Source organism: Thunnus maccoyii, chromosome 18, assembly GCF_910596095.1.
Source record: "Thunnus maccoyii chromosome 18, fThuMac1.1, whole genome shotgun sequence".
Lineage (NCBI taxonomy): Eukaryota > Metazoa > Chordata > Actinopteri > Scombriformes > Scombridae > Thunnus > Thunnus maccoyii.
Genome location: NC_056550.1, coordinates 16,176,164 through 16,190,861, shown reverse-complemented (window position 1 = coordinate 16,190,861; position 14,698 = coordinate 16,176,164). Strand labels below are relative to the sequence as shown.

The 14,698-nt window shown below is 41.3% G+C and overlaps 1 long non-coding RNA gene across 1 annotated transcript in view; it reads right to left on the bottom strand.

The window, feature by feature from the left end:
* The window catches only part of LOC121883369, a 53,469-nt gene that overhangs the window by 16,135 nt on the left and 22,636 nt on the right, over positions 1-14,698 (bottom strand). Inside the window, exon 2 of the long non-coding RNA XR_006092205.1 lies at positions 1,252-1,313. This is a non-coding gene — a long non-coding RNA (uncharacterized LOC121883369). The remainder of the gene's footprint in view (positions 1-1,251; positions 1,314-14,698) is intronic.

Here is a 14,698-nt window from a genome sequence, read left to right as displayed (position 1 = left end):
ATGGCTGCAGGAGGAGGATTTAAACAGCTTATGTAGAATATATTTTATAATAAGTTGCACATTATAAACCACATACAGGTCTGGCCCAACAAACACAACATAGCCTCCTACAAAATCTGTATGTGCTTGCAAATGTATGAATGTGTGCAACAATGTTTGCGTACATGTGCTTATGAGTCAGTTGTAATGACTGTACTCGCTCTCCTACCAAACAAATCACACACATTTTCCCTTAAGGCCTTCTTTCCCAGCAGAGCAAAGCTCCAGTGACAGCACAACTTCACTCAGTGGGATGCACCCTCAACACTTCCTGACTATGTGATTCCCTCAAGCTGCCTTTTGATTGGACGCTGGAGGACAGAGAGGATGAAGAGAAGGGGGTGGGGAGGGGTGGCAATGCTGGCAGCGGACACATGAGAGAAAACAAATTCCTGCCCCATTACCATGGAGATGAGTCAACAGCAGGTCGGGGGAGAGCAGAGAGGGCCGGGGGTTGTGGGGCACAGGCTGACCTGCTGTAGTTAACAATTCATCCCTGTATCCGGCTCCCAAATGATTGGGCAAACACGGAGTGCTGTGGAGTCAAAAGGGCCCCAAGGGGCTGAGAGAGGGGCATCACCCTGGGGTGACACGCTGACAGGCACACACTGGTTGGTGGAGGGTGGACCAGCTGAAAGAGGGAGTAAGGGATAGGGGGCACCAGTGGAGAGGGAGGGGGCCTGATGGGATGTGGAAGAGTACATTGAGTACTGCAGGCTACAGCACAGTCACAAAACAGAAATGATGGCTGTGGCTTTTTTAAAGTAGTGTAATTAAATGATTTGTGTTCAAATGCCATTCTGAGGATGAGACCAATATTTTTAGTACACCGCAACAAACATCACCCAGCAGATTCTGTTGAAATTCTTCATGTTAAGTTAAACAGTTAACAACATTTGGCTACAAGTTGTGCCAGTGAAAGTAAGAGTTGCGTCAGTTTTATAAGCCTAAACCACAGTAACACTATAAGTCCCTGGCACATATCCACTTTGCTGCAGATAGTTAGAACATTTAGCACGTCTGGGTGCAAGGCAAAACACCAAAAGACAAAAAAGGAGTTAATGTCATAATATCACCTTATGACAGCTAACCTAATAGGGACAGGGTTAAGCACAAGTTAGCTGAGTTTTATAAAGTAGGAAAGAACTTGAACACGGAAACACAAGCACACTGAGACTATTTAACAGTGTCTTTAGAAACATATATACTCACCATAAGATCCCTGGGAAGCAATTAAGGGTTGACACCTCATTCCAGGAATTTGGATTCCTTCACTGTGAAAAAAAGAAATCAAAAGAGGCAAAACGTCACTTCACACACTGACTATATACTATTCCATTGCTTTATCTGCTTAACTCTTCACTTCCCATTTGTTCAGCTGGGTTCATTTAGGTAAAACAGTGTTGGAGCATGTAATATGAGGTACAAATGGAAAATAGTTCAAAGCCTCAACCCACAGGTTCCCACCGGGTTCCAAAACACTGACCACTTTACAGTACATCACAGCGCCACGTGACAATAATGGGTTAAGAGACCGACATAACAGACAAGCAACGGGCGGATCTCATCAATGGCACATCACACAGAAGAAGAAGAACCACAAGGCTTCAATACTGTACTTATATTAGGCTAGACCTTACGTAGTGTAAGGTTTTGTCTCAGTCAGCATAATTTGTCATATGTGACTTTATGCACTGTCACGGCTTGGTTTTCTCCCCAGAGTGGAAAACCAAATCCCATTATCCAATTGGCCATCGGACTTTGAAGGGCTGAAATGCCACCATTACAACAGACCTTTCACTGGCCAGCATTGTAGGGAGGGTGTGTTAGCAGAGAGGACCTGTTACTGGTTCTCCACTGCTACTCACGTCAGAGCACAGTGTTTTCATAAACACTACTGAAGCATGTCATTCCTTTAGTGGGAATTAGGATCCTCTCTATAATAATCCACCCAACAAATCTTATAAATGAAAAACAGAACAGCATCATTTATAGTGTGTCTGTCAGAAAAAAAGAGAAGAAAGTAACAAAAACAAGGGGAAAAAGTATGATTATGATAAAAATAGCAGATGTTGAGAGTCATTTCTCAAAAGGTGTATTATGCAGGGAGCTTGGGACGAAACTTTGGCCGAAGCTGAGGTCTAAATTTAGCATATTTACTAAAATAAAAAAGTGAGTTCATAGCATTGGAACTTTCTCCTCCCCATTCATGACCTCAGTGGTGCAGCCAGCGTCACTCATGACGAAATACAAACCATATAAAACAACAAAAAAAGACCTCCTCAAATACGCTGAGTACATAAGGAAACAACCGCAATTTAATGTTCCCTGTAAATGATCCCATTATGGCAATCCAAGTCCAAATCAACAGAAAAATATGGTTTTGTACATTCTATATTTAGAACCGAGTTTAAGCGTGAATTACCTTTTACATAACAACCTTAAACAGAACACAGTCTCCAGTTTATTATTAAGACATTAACCACTTTATAAGTTGAATTAATAGACAAGAAATAAAAGCTTCTTACTTAAGTTTCCATGAATGTATACTTGAATGTGTGTAAAATACTGTAAAATGTGAATCTTGGTTGTATGACACAGTAGTACTGTATCCATATGCTGGGGTTGAGCCTGTGTGTGTGGCAGGCTGGGGAGGATGCCCCTGGGCCAGGCTGAGGAGTAAGCGAAGCAGAAGTCCCATCTAAGCTCTAAAGCATGCGAGTATCAGGCCTGTAACTAAAACACAAGCGTAAACACAGGCGATGTTAGGGATTACACCCTGCAATACCGCCGCAGGAAACCACAGACAGCACAGGTGTAACCATCGCCAAGGACACATTCTTCCCCATCTCCGTTTTTGCCAGTGGAAGTCTGACTGACAGCTCATCATCTACCTTTGTTGGCTGTGTGAAACTTGTGTAAACATCTGTGGGCGTTTGTATGCTTGTGTGTGTGAGTGTGTGGAGTGGGAGCCACAGGTGAGGAGGCTACACACATACACACAGAGGGATTACAATGGCCTAATGTCATGTCAAAGAAGCCTTGCAGCACAATACCACACATTCTCTCAGAGACTGTAAAATATTTCCTTCGAGAAATCGCCGGCTTATGTATTATATCTTTTTTTCTTAATGTCCCTCAAGGGTTTAGTCCCATATGTCTGACATATCCTTCTCGAGATTAAATCAGATTTGAAAAGTATTAAAAGCAATGATGTAAAGAGCTGCACAGAAAATTTGGAATATTTTTTGTGACTGATACGATATTTTAAAGCTTTACATTTGCAAGTAAAGCACAGAGAGTAAGATTTAGTGAGAGCGGCAGGGATGAGGCAAGCATTCCCTCAGTAAACAGCACCCTCTAGAGCAACACCCTACATTCAATCTTGCACCTCACTCTCATTGCTGCTGCCTGTCTCTGCATAAACTGCAGAACGCTATACTCATATGGCATATGCATCAGTAACAATTACTTCATGCAAAGTGCCAAAAATCCTGAAATTCCTCTGATTTTCAAAGTGAGAAACTCAGACAAGCTCAAGGGTTTACTTTTTTTTTCTTTGAAAGATACCAAATAAGCAAGCTGCCTTGTTCTCTGGCTTATTTGTGAGCCACATACTTACAACTACAGAATTGAGGTTGAACCTTACTCATTTTCCCAGTTTGAGTTGATAATGAGGCAGGCCATTATTAAGAAGTTTGCTTTAATCGTGTGCAGGGTTATTAGGGGCGGTTTACAGTACACAAGAGAGATTAAGGTAGGCCACGCATGACGGAAAGAGCTGAGGAGGCCAATGATAAGCCAGCTACCCACAACTGTGAAGCGGGCTGAGAAATATGAGCGCACAGTAGGACATGAAACCCAGCAAGACAAACCTCTCTCCCTTTCTCTCTCTCTCTCTTTCTTTCTCTGTCTCTCTGTCTCATTCGCCCTCTCTCTGTTCGCCTCAAACCTTGTTACACAACCACAAAGGAATGCCTCGTATATCGGAGACAGATTTAAAACAAGCGGAAAAGAAAAGAACAGTAAAGAGAGGATCGCAGAGGGAAGTATAGGAGCAGTAGGTGTTGTTTGGTTCCTTTATATTTATATAAAAGAACAACATGGCAGGGAGCTTGGCAATACTGTAAAGGCACGTTGCAGTGACACACAAGTCCAGACACATACGCACCTAACTACTTCACACATGCTTACATAAACTAAATCAGCCTGGGACCTACGGTTCTGTGCACCAACCAGGGAGCACTACACGTTTCCTCTATATTTTTCCATGCCATTAATAAAAATAGACATCGCGCTGTTTCAATACTTTTTGTTAGAATTAAGGGAGCACTTGAAAATCCATCATTTTATGAGCTTTCAAACTTTCCCACAGAATTCCCAGTGTTATTCTGTGCACACACACATTAAAGTAGCACTCAATTAGGCCGACACGCGAAGCCTGAAACGGGGCACTCATATGCTCCTTAAACATGACAAATAGCACCCACCACCCCATGTTTATGAGACCCGTGTTGCATTAAAAAAAAAAACTTGTCATTTCCTGACATGCAGACAATGGAAAATCATTCATTAACTAGAATCAAAAGAGATATTTTGACAAACTATTAAAGTTGTAAACTAAGACTAAAACTGAACTGAGCTGTGTCTGTAACATCAGGTGGAACCACATTTTCATATCATTTACCTTCCACTGTAAGGCTCAAAGGCTTAAGCCCTTTGATACGAAACAAAAGTTGGATTTGGTTTATGTCAACATTATCTATATCTTTGTTGCATCATCTTACTACATTGCACAATAAATAAACCACACAAATCCGAGATTAAAATGAACGTTTCACACATCCTTTTGCACTGCATGACTTGACTGCATTAGTAAAAGGTGTGTGTTTGTTTGTCTATGTGTATATCAAGTTAGTAGAAGGTCAGAGTGGTGAAGTATTAGAGCACTGTTTGCTCTCTTCCATGTGCTCTTGGGGACCAGCCTGTTTGAGAGTTTGAACAGTGACGTGTGAAACCCGTAAAAACAGGACATAGCACCACTCTGTTTGCTTAAGAACACCCAAAGAATGGACTGCCATTACAAAACAAATCCCTCAGCCTGCATTCCTCCTGTCCATCAAACTCTACCTGTTGAACAAGATATGACACAGAGCGGAAAAGGTAGCTCTACCTAATTCATGGTGGGATGACTTGCAATTTGTTAAAAGGTTGTCAACACTCTGACCTTCATGTCTGACCCACGCGAAGAGGCATGCATCCACAAGTTTGCAACAAGCATAGATTCTCTTTTTCTCTTTCCAGTAAGAATGAATGTGCTCATGCAAATGCAGGTACACATACTGTGGGTGGTGAGCAAGAAAACAGTATCTCATCTGGACCTTCTTTATCAAATCCAAATCCAATGAAACTTTATGCACCTCTATTTATTATTATTATATATAGAGAGCCAAATCTATATATAACGTCTCCTTGAACTTATGTGCTATTTTTGGCGGCCACCCACACTTACTCTCAACTGACCTTTTCATTATTAGAATGCTATGTATGATCATTTTATCTATAGTATTCATTTTTTCTAAGGAATACTATTTTGATAATGCATTTATAGTGTAAGTAACAACAATGCGGAAAAGATTATTAAATCATAAATTGAAACATTCTAAAATGTGAGGGATTTGGTGCATAATTGTAAAATGTCACATCACTTTTGATTTTCATCACACAGTGATTTGAAGGTGTCTGCTAGAGCTCTGGGAAATTGTGCATTTTTCACAATTTTCTGACATTTTAAAGACCAAATAACTGATCAGTTAATAGAAAGAAATCAACATCATGAAAATAATCATCATTCATAAATTGTACCTTGCATTTTGATGCACCAAAGGAGACTGACAGTTCAGTAATGGTGCCTTTATTTCTGCCTTCTGTCTAACATCTGTTATATGAAACATTTTAATGATGTTTTCAGCAGAGATGTCCAGCTTGTTCTTATGTAACATGCGATTCAGCCCATGACAACAAACCAATGGATCCGATAGTAAAGTCGGGGTGACACTGGGTGGAAATCCATCAACTGGAACAGATGAAAAGGGAGAGAGGCACTACAAGATTCCAGCCCCCTGCCCTCGCCTCCCCTCCCGGCCATCATCCTCGTATCAGAGGAGCCATTGGGAGAACTGGATGTGATTTGTATGTGTGTTTTTGAAGAGGGGTGCTCATAAACAGCCATGAAAGGGGCCCCTCTATTCAGCCTGCAAGCCGAGATGCGCTTCACTGGGCTGGCCTTTTGTTTTCCCCTGTTCACAAAACCTTAAGCATAGAAAAAAAAGGGGTTGATTCACTCGATGTGTGCAGGCCCAAATGATGCCATTAGATTGGTGCCCGCTTTGGGTGAAAAAGGCTTCAGTAGCGCTTGAAGTGATTTAAAAGATGCAGGAGAGAGCTGCCTGCAAATCCTATTTGGGAATAACACTGGAGGAGAATGGGGAGGCAAAATGCCAAGCTAGTGATCATTCTATAGTATGCAAAATTGCTCTCAACTCCATGAGTGCTGTGGATGTTAAGACAAAAGATGCGGAACATTCCTTTGTCACGTGATGAGGGTCAATGTGCTGCGGTGGTGCGTGGGGTCAGGAAGTTCACCAAACTTCCCACGCTGCCTTACACCATAAGACTATGGTTAAAGCCTGTAACTCTTCATTATTGGCAAGAGAATGTTGTCTCCAAAAGGGCCACTACACAAGTGCCCACACGGGGATGAGCCATCAGAAAAAAACTTACAGAACTTCCTCATCAGCATGACCAATCAAACACACAGGGGACAAGAATAATTTTCCCATGACTCTAAGGAAGACTTGTCAGGTATGTCGGTGATGACAAAGTGATACATTAACATTGAGGCTAAAACGGTACAGGTATCCATTCAACCTTAACCGCTAGATTACAAAGCAAAAAAGACAAAACCTGTGCACCTCCCTACTCCAGCGGTCCAGAACAGGCATTCCAGCCAAACAAGCAGGTGATAATTTGACAATGACACAGTGCCAACCAATGGCATTGTGCGGGCTATGTCATCACAGTGCCCATCGACAGCAATCTAATAGGCATGGGAACCTGACAGTGTCAACAAAGGGACGGTGCCAAACAAAACCACTTGTTGTGAGTGAGAGGGCTCCTGAACAGGCTAAGTCCGGTTCCACTACACTCCGCTCAGCCTTCTTTTCTAGTTACATTATGTCTCCTTGACATCTCAGCTATCAGGGAGAACATGTCATGTTTGTTTTTCTTTCATAAATTATGTGCTATTTTTGGCGGCCACCCACACTTACTCTCAACTGACATTTTCGATATTTGAATGCTATGGATGATCATTTTGTCTATTTTGTATAGTGTAGAATCTTCTATGGTTGTGATAGAATGACAAGCCCATTGCATCTCCCTGCTTTCCACTCATAAAATTTAGGAATAATAAGCAGGTAGATAAAAAGTATGAACGAAGGATTGTCATTGGTGGAGATGATTATTGATTATTATTATTATATTATTATAGACTCGAGGTTATTACCTATGCAAGTTTTCTTAATTCCAAAAGGTGTGAAAAAGAAATCATGTCAATAGCTGTTCACAACTACACATTCAGATACATGGGAGGCTCATGGGAAACATTTCTGGGTAAGAGCCTCCTGTGGCTTTGCAGTCTTGTAAAGCCAAAACATGGAAGGAAAGGCAGTGATGGTACATGAGCACATAACCTTACACATAACTTTCAATTGAAAAATGAAGTTGCAACAAAAGTATATGAATATTCTGATTCGTAAAAACATCATTGGAAATCATTAACCATACACACCAGGTGACCTAACAATGAGTGGTTGAAACGTCTAATGACTCAGACAGGCTCTAAAATGATGAGTTTTCCCCCACTTGGCATATTTGTTAGCTGTCTGGCCTGCCAAGCAATATCACCTCTAATTACACACGACAGGGTAGTCAAATGCCCTAAATACCATACTTATCAGTGCTCATTAGTAACACAGTTTTATAAGTTTGAGATAAAGTTTCTGCTGTAGACTACAGTTACCTCTGGGATCTATGGACAGTTGCTTTATGTGGACACACTGTTCTCTGCTCAGCAGGCAGTGATAACTACCCTTTTGCCCTCAAGGTTTGTGCTCCACTCAGTAAAAGATACAGAAGCTACATGGATGAACTAACTTTTCAGTGCTAGCACATGTAACCAACCAATGCTGAGCCCTGCATTAAGGAAGCTTCAACACAGAACAGAGATGCTGTGAATAGAAAAAAAGAAAACGAGGCCACTGAAGCTTCTTCTCGAGAGCTTGAAAGCATTATGTTCCCACAAACATGGTGTGTAAAAGCAATATGAAAAATACAATTAACTACTTATCAAGATCTATGTTTATGAGAATGGTATGATGATATTCTATTCTTCTGTAATGCAACCACACTCCACAGATTGGAGCAGTCAATCAAACTTGGGGCATTCCTGACAAAATATTCCTGGAAAGGTGCCAGGACTAAACTTGTACTGGAATGTTCTTAAAAAAACAAAAACATAATTTATGTTTCTATCATTCTGACAATGAGATGAGCCTGTGCTAATTCTAATTAAAAAATAATAATCAAACATGTACTGCACTTTGTTTATTTATGATACTAATCACCTCAATACCAAGTAAGTCTTACATGGTGAGTTTGATTTCAGTGTTACAGTTGAGTGCCGTTGAGTGCAGTTGAATGTTATGCAACACGTCCCTTAAGAAGACACATTTACGTGTCAAATTCTAACTGATGCAAGACAATAAGTGGTTTGATATTTTTCATGCTTCATTGTGAAACCAAGTAGCAGTTTCTCAAGGATCAAAATATAACCGGCGTAGACCCTAGAGGCCATGATGTCAGTGGAAGTCTTTTCCAGGATGCTTGATATGGGTCCTGTGGGCTTCTGCTGATAAGATTGAGGAGCAGGCCATTAGGAGACCCTCAGCAAACTGCTTGTTGGCTTACAATGCTGCCTCAGTCTCAGCTATCAGACCATCTCACCACAGACCACATGTGGGCTAGCCGGACACAGGTAATCAGGGCTGTCAGAATGGGACCAGCTCCTCTTGCAGAAACCATCTCAGCCCTGTGAAACTATTTCTACTGAATGCACAGGATAAAAACTTTTATGTAAGTAGTGTACGTTGAATTCTTATGGAAGCTGGAAGCAATGACTCACTTTGTGCCACATTCAGCAATGTCAAGCAAACATTTCATTCTTCTCCTCTCTTAAGTGACCCTCCTTGTACAAGCGCCACCACAGACTCTCTGTCAAACCGGTTGGTGGCGAAATCACTGTTCATTGTGATGCCTGTTGTCATGGATACACCCAGGTGTTGCTCACGAGCCAACGCTGAAGAATTAGAAAGCCAAGACGCTCACTAATCCTCCTCCATACCACAGTGTGTCAATAATCAGGAATGCACTGCCTAAACTAAACCATTGTTCCTCTGCCAACAAAATCACAAATATAAGCACTGACAGTGCCTCTGGGCACTGCCGTCTCTGGGACTGGAAAATAAATGAACTAAAGAGAAACAACAAGAGTGAGAGATGGAAGAGAGATGCTTTGATATCTCTCCAGACAGCTTAATATTGTCTAAATCATAAGGCTCTCCACTACAGTGCGGGATGGGGGGGTGGGAGCGTATATAGTGTTGTACTGTTGGAGATTGACAAAAGCAGTTGAGTAGTAGCTTCTTTATACAGTAGGACAAAGTCAGAGACAGTACACTCCTGAGAAGACCAGCTGCTGTCAGCAGTTGGATGGCTTTGAACTAGCACTAAGCCCCGAGACAGCAGGAAATATCCTCTTCACTACTTTGAACTCAGCCCCATTTGAGTCCAATTCAGAATATACAATCTAATAGAAAAATAATCCCACAGGGACTCATACAGATGCATCTGACAATAGCGTCTGATCTTTGCGGACAAAAGCTACCAAACCAAACTATTGGTTGCCCACTGCTCATCTGCCATGGAGTACATTTTTGTTACTATGTTCTGTTCTTCTGAGCATGTTATGTGGCAAGTTGCCATTTTTAGGTTGCTCATAAAAGCCATTTGTCTCCTGTCACCTGTCATTTAAGAGGTTTAATGGTAGCTGACATGTTAAAGAGTCATCTCGACGTAAAGCAGCAGCACCTCAATCGTCTTACACAAAACTACATCTTATACTTTAAGATCAGGCCTGCAGACATGACTAGTTATGAGTCCATCCTATGGAAGACAAAACAATAGCTTGCCTGTTGTCTCTTCTTCTATCTTTCTCGTCTTTCGATGTGTGTGTGTGTGTGTGTGTGTGCGCGCTGCGGTATCTCAGAACAAAGAAGCGCAGAACTGGGCAAACGGATGCAGCTGGAGCGCTGAGACCAATGTGGAACGCCCCGGCACTGAAAAAATCCTCCTTAGAGTTTATTGTGTGGGGTGGCTAGCCACAGCCAGTTCTATTTCCTCAAGATGCAAGGCCTTGCTGCACGCCACAACAATGAGCACCTTTGTCAAGCAGCACTATTATCTTTACATATTACTGTAAATGACAGGAGAGTTTAGTGCGTCAAAGATCCAATTTAATGAGCTCCAGGTATGTGCTTGTCATAAAACGAGAAACTAATTTAAACATCTGCAGATCTAAGCTTCATGTGCTTTCAATGTCTAAGAGCATGTAAATGCTGATCTGAGGAGCTGGTAGTACTCAGTTCTAAATATGATTATATATCAAATCACCCTGAAGATATGGCACAAAATTATTTGCAGACAAATGTAAATGTAAAACAATTTATCTTAGGGCTTTTCTTTGGCAGAGATCATAGTTAAAAATGCTAATTTTGCAGCTAATTTTTATTTAGTTTATGTTGCAATCTAGTTCACACTACCAATTACAAGTGAAATGGCTCAAAAACAAAGGTTACATGGACTCTCAATTACTTGTTTATTGGATAGAAGAATACTAATTGTGGTCTTGAAACCAGGTTAAACAACAAAAAACGGTAATGTTTGTGAGTTTGTTTTCTGCAGCGGGTGTTTTGTCAGTGTCAGTCCTGCTGTTCACATCACACATTGAGACAGAGGTGCACTTTTTCAGGAAGTCTTGGTGCATATGAACTTGATTGAATCATTTTCTTCTGCACATATAAAACAAACAGGTAAATGTTCTGGAGATCGACTGAATCATCCATACTTGGTATAAATGCATCCTGAAGAGCTAAAAACACAGATCAGGCACTTGACCCTCTCTGCTATATTACAGCTAAATCTGTATGGAGTTATAGTTGTGCCTCATTCTTAAACGTGCAAGAGAACATTTTGAGCACAGAAAATGATTTTTTGTGAGAAAATTGCAAGCAAAGAATAATCTATTCAGTGCTCAATATACTTATTTACATGTTTGCTATTATCCACCTTTTCCACTCAGTTGTACTCACTTCCCTTCTCAATTTCTCTGCTCTGTGTGCTTGCAAAGTCTTTTGACACTCACTCAGCATCTGTCTTTCTCTCTCTACATCTCTGCTCTGTGCGCTCTCAGGATTGCCTGCACACTTGTTCAACTCTGCACAGTGTTGCATTCTGCCACAACTCAAGCCATTCTGAAAATTGGAGTAGAGAATTTCTGATTGGCTGTTTTGTCTCCAATCTGATTGCTAGTAGGATTACAAGTTACTAGTAGAGTAGGTAAGCACTGGAAGAATGGTAGTATAGCTCCACAGCCCCACGTTAGTAGTTTATACAGTTTTTTTACATACCTAGTTTTATGAACCTTTATTCCATTCTGTTAGTAAGATAGCCTGGACTTTATTAGCTTGCAGTCTAGTAATCTTGGTAGGATGCTAGCAAACTTCTGCCATGTGTGCAATACCTAACTAAGCTGGTTGACTACCTTGAGGATTGCCAGCTACACAGTCAAGGTATTATACAGTAATTATTTGATTACTGTGCCTTTAATATTTTTTCAACTCAGTAGCACAAGTGTCTGTAAAATGTAAATGAGTCCTGATTTGAGTCTAATATTTACTGTAGGCTGGCTGATTTACTACTTTATAGCATTTAAAAGAAGATGTAGCACACTCTGTCCAACAAAATTGTATCTCAGATTTAAATTTACAGGCACAGTTAAAGATAGTTTTTTAAGGGAACTACTGTACATTAATTATTATAATGCCTTGTCTCATCATCATCAAGTTAGCCAACTAGTTTAGTTAACTATTCTGAAATAATGTCGTATTGTCTGGCAGAACTTAGCTAGCCAGCTATCAAGATAGCTGAATTTGTATAAAATAAATATGTGTTGTTGTATTGTGCCTGCTTCCTTCTCCCAGTGCTTCCCTAGTAACCCATCATACTACTAGTAATCAGGTTAAAGAAAAGCAGCCAATCAGAAATCACCTACTCCAATTTTCAGATTAGCTGGAATTGTGGCACACTGACACTGTACGAAGTTGAGTGAGTGTGCAGGCAAACCTGAGAGCGCATAGAGCAGGGATGTTGAGATAGAAAGACAGACATTGTGAGTGACCAAATAGATTTTTGTTTTCTCAAATTAAATCATTATTTGAGTGATAATTATTTTTGCTAAAAATATGTTTTATTTTCTAGCAGAAAAATATTTTTCTGTGCTCAAAATGTCCCAGCACACGCTCAGGAACAAGGCACAAATATAACTCCATAAACCTGAACTTGACCCCTCAGTCACCTGATTTAAGCGGCTGCATTTTCAACAGAGCTGGTTGGTTGAGGATTATCTGACCCCAGACTTGTAGAACTTGGCCCTCCTCACTTGGCAAGTGCTCACTCGTCCTGATGTCATGGGTCTAATTGCTTGCGCTGCGTGGGATGTGAAGTCTGATGTACATTGTTGGCTGTGTGCACAGTCTTGTGTGTGTGTGTGTGTGTGTGTGTGTGTGTGTGTGTATGTCATCAGGAGCCAAGCTAACACTTGCCTGCAGCAACACACACAGACACACACACTCATGTCTTCACCCGCCACAACCTATCATTACTTCTGTCACGTAGCCACCTCCGCAGTGGGCCTCACAAGTCCCGACAACCACCGGCACACACACCTGGAGGGCCAAACACTTAGTTCCCAGCCCTGTGCTTCGTAAACACAACCTCTTAACATACACACACACACACACACACACACACACATACACTCACCCACACATATATATAAACACACACACCTATTCATATCCTGCAGCCTCAGCTTCTACCTTGGCCCTCCCATTTTCTAAAGTATGTCTCACTTCTCTATTTCCCTAACCGCAAATGCTTTAGTGCTATTTAATTTATTTCCTTTGTTATCATTTTTCACACCAGCTGAGTGAAACAGCACACGAACTGCAGTGCCAGGTTGGCAGCAGCTTCCTGGCTGCTCCTGTGACTAGAAAAAACTGTATGTGTTTGAGAGCGGAGAAATGGGTTTTGAGAGGTTGAATGATCTACCGAAGACAAGGTACTTTCCAATCCAATTTCAGGTAGAGTACATTATGATTCAATGAGAAGATATGGCTTCCTCAACCATGTGGCCTCATCCATGTTTGCTTGAGCTGGAGCTACTTGAGAGTGCACACGGTTGAAAGAACACATAAGACCACTGAGCAAACATGTGGCTGACGTTGCACACCTGAGCCCAGCCTACCTTCCACACATCCGTGACCTTTGCAAAAGCTGTCATCGTGACAAATCAGACACAGAAAAACTTCTGAAGATCCCAGCCTGCTGGTTTAAGGCCACTCAGTGCAAACAGACACTTGAGGCAGAGTTAATCGAGGAAACAATGGAGGACCTCTGGAACGTGTTACACCAACAGAAGCCTTTGAAAAAGACAAGAATCACGGTGGTGTTTGCCCTCCTTTGTCATGTTACAAGGCTGTCTTGGGCCTGTGCTTGCTCTGCACCATGTTCTATTCAGAGAGGGCTTAGTGTGTAGCAGGTTGCTCCGATAGGTGTGTGAAACCTGAAACTCACAGGCTTTAGAGGCAAACTGTGGAAATAGAGAATCCAGAAAAACAGCATGTCACACCTTACTGGATTCAGTTCCCAGAAACCAAAAGCAGATTATCTTGATTATCTATGCATTCTCTTACAAAGACCTTGAACATGAAATACTTTTCTTGAAAATTTAAAATTCCTTCATGCTGTTTGATGATTTAAAATATAAAGTGTTTTGAAGCAATAATCTGATAAGCATGTTGAGAACCATGGTAGCAACTGGACAAACTGAACACATCCTTTTTACTTGACAACTTTATTTTGCTTTTCATGTGGAAGCTAAGGCTTGATCTCTTTCTTTTTGGTACCAAACCGTCCCGATCCTGTACAGTGACTACCTCAAGACGGGATAGATAACTACTGATCAATCAAATATTTTGTCTAATACATGTAGAGTCAGAATATATATATACAGCAATGCCCTAAAATGTGGCCTTGTGCTATGCACGGCTTACTTCTTTGTTCCTACCTTATTTCTGTGCCTACAACTGTGTGTGCGTGTGTGTTGCCTGTGTGTGGGTATGCACTATGTGTTATAAATGACCTCATCAAACACTAGAATACACAGTGGAGGGGTCTGGGCAACATCAGGTCCAAGCTA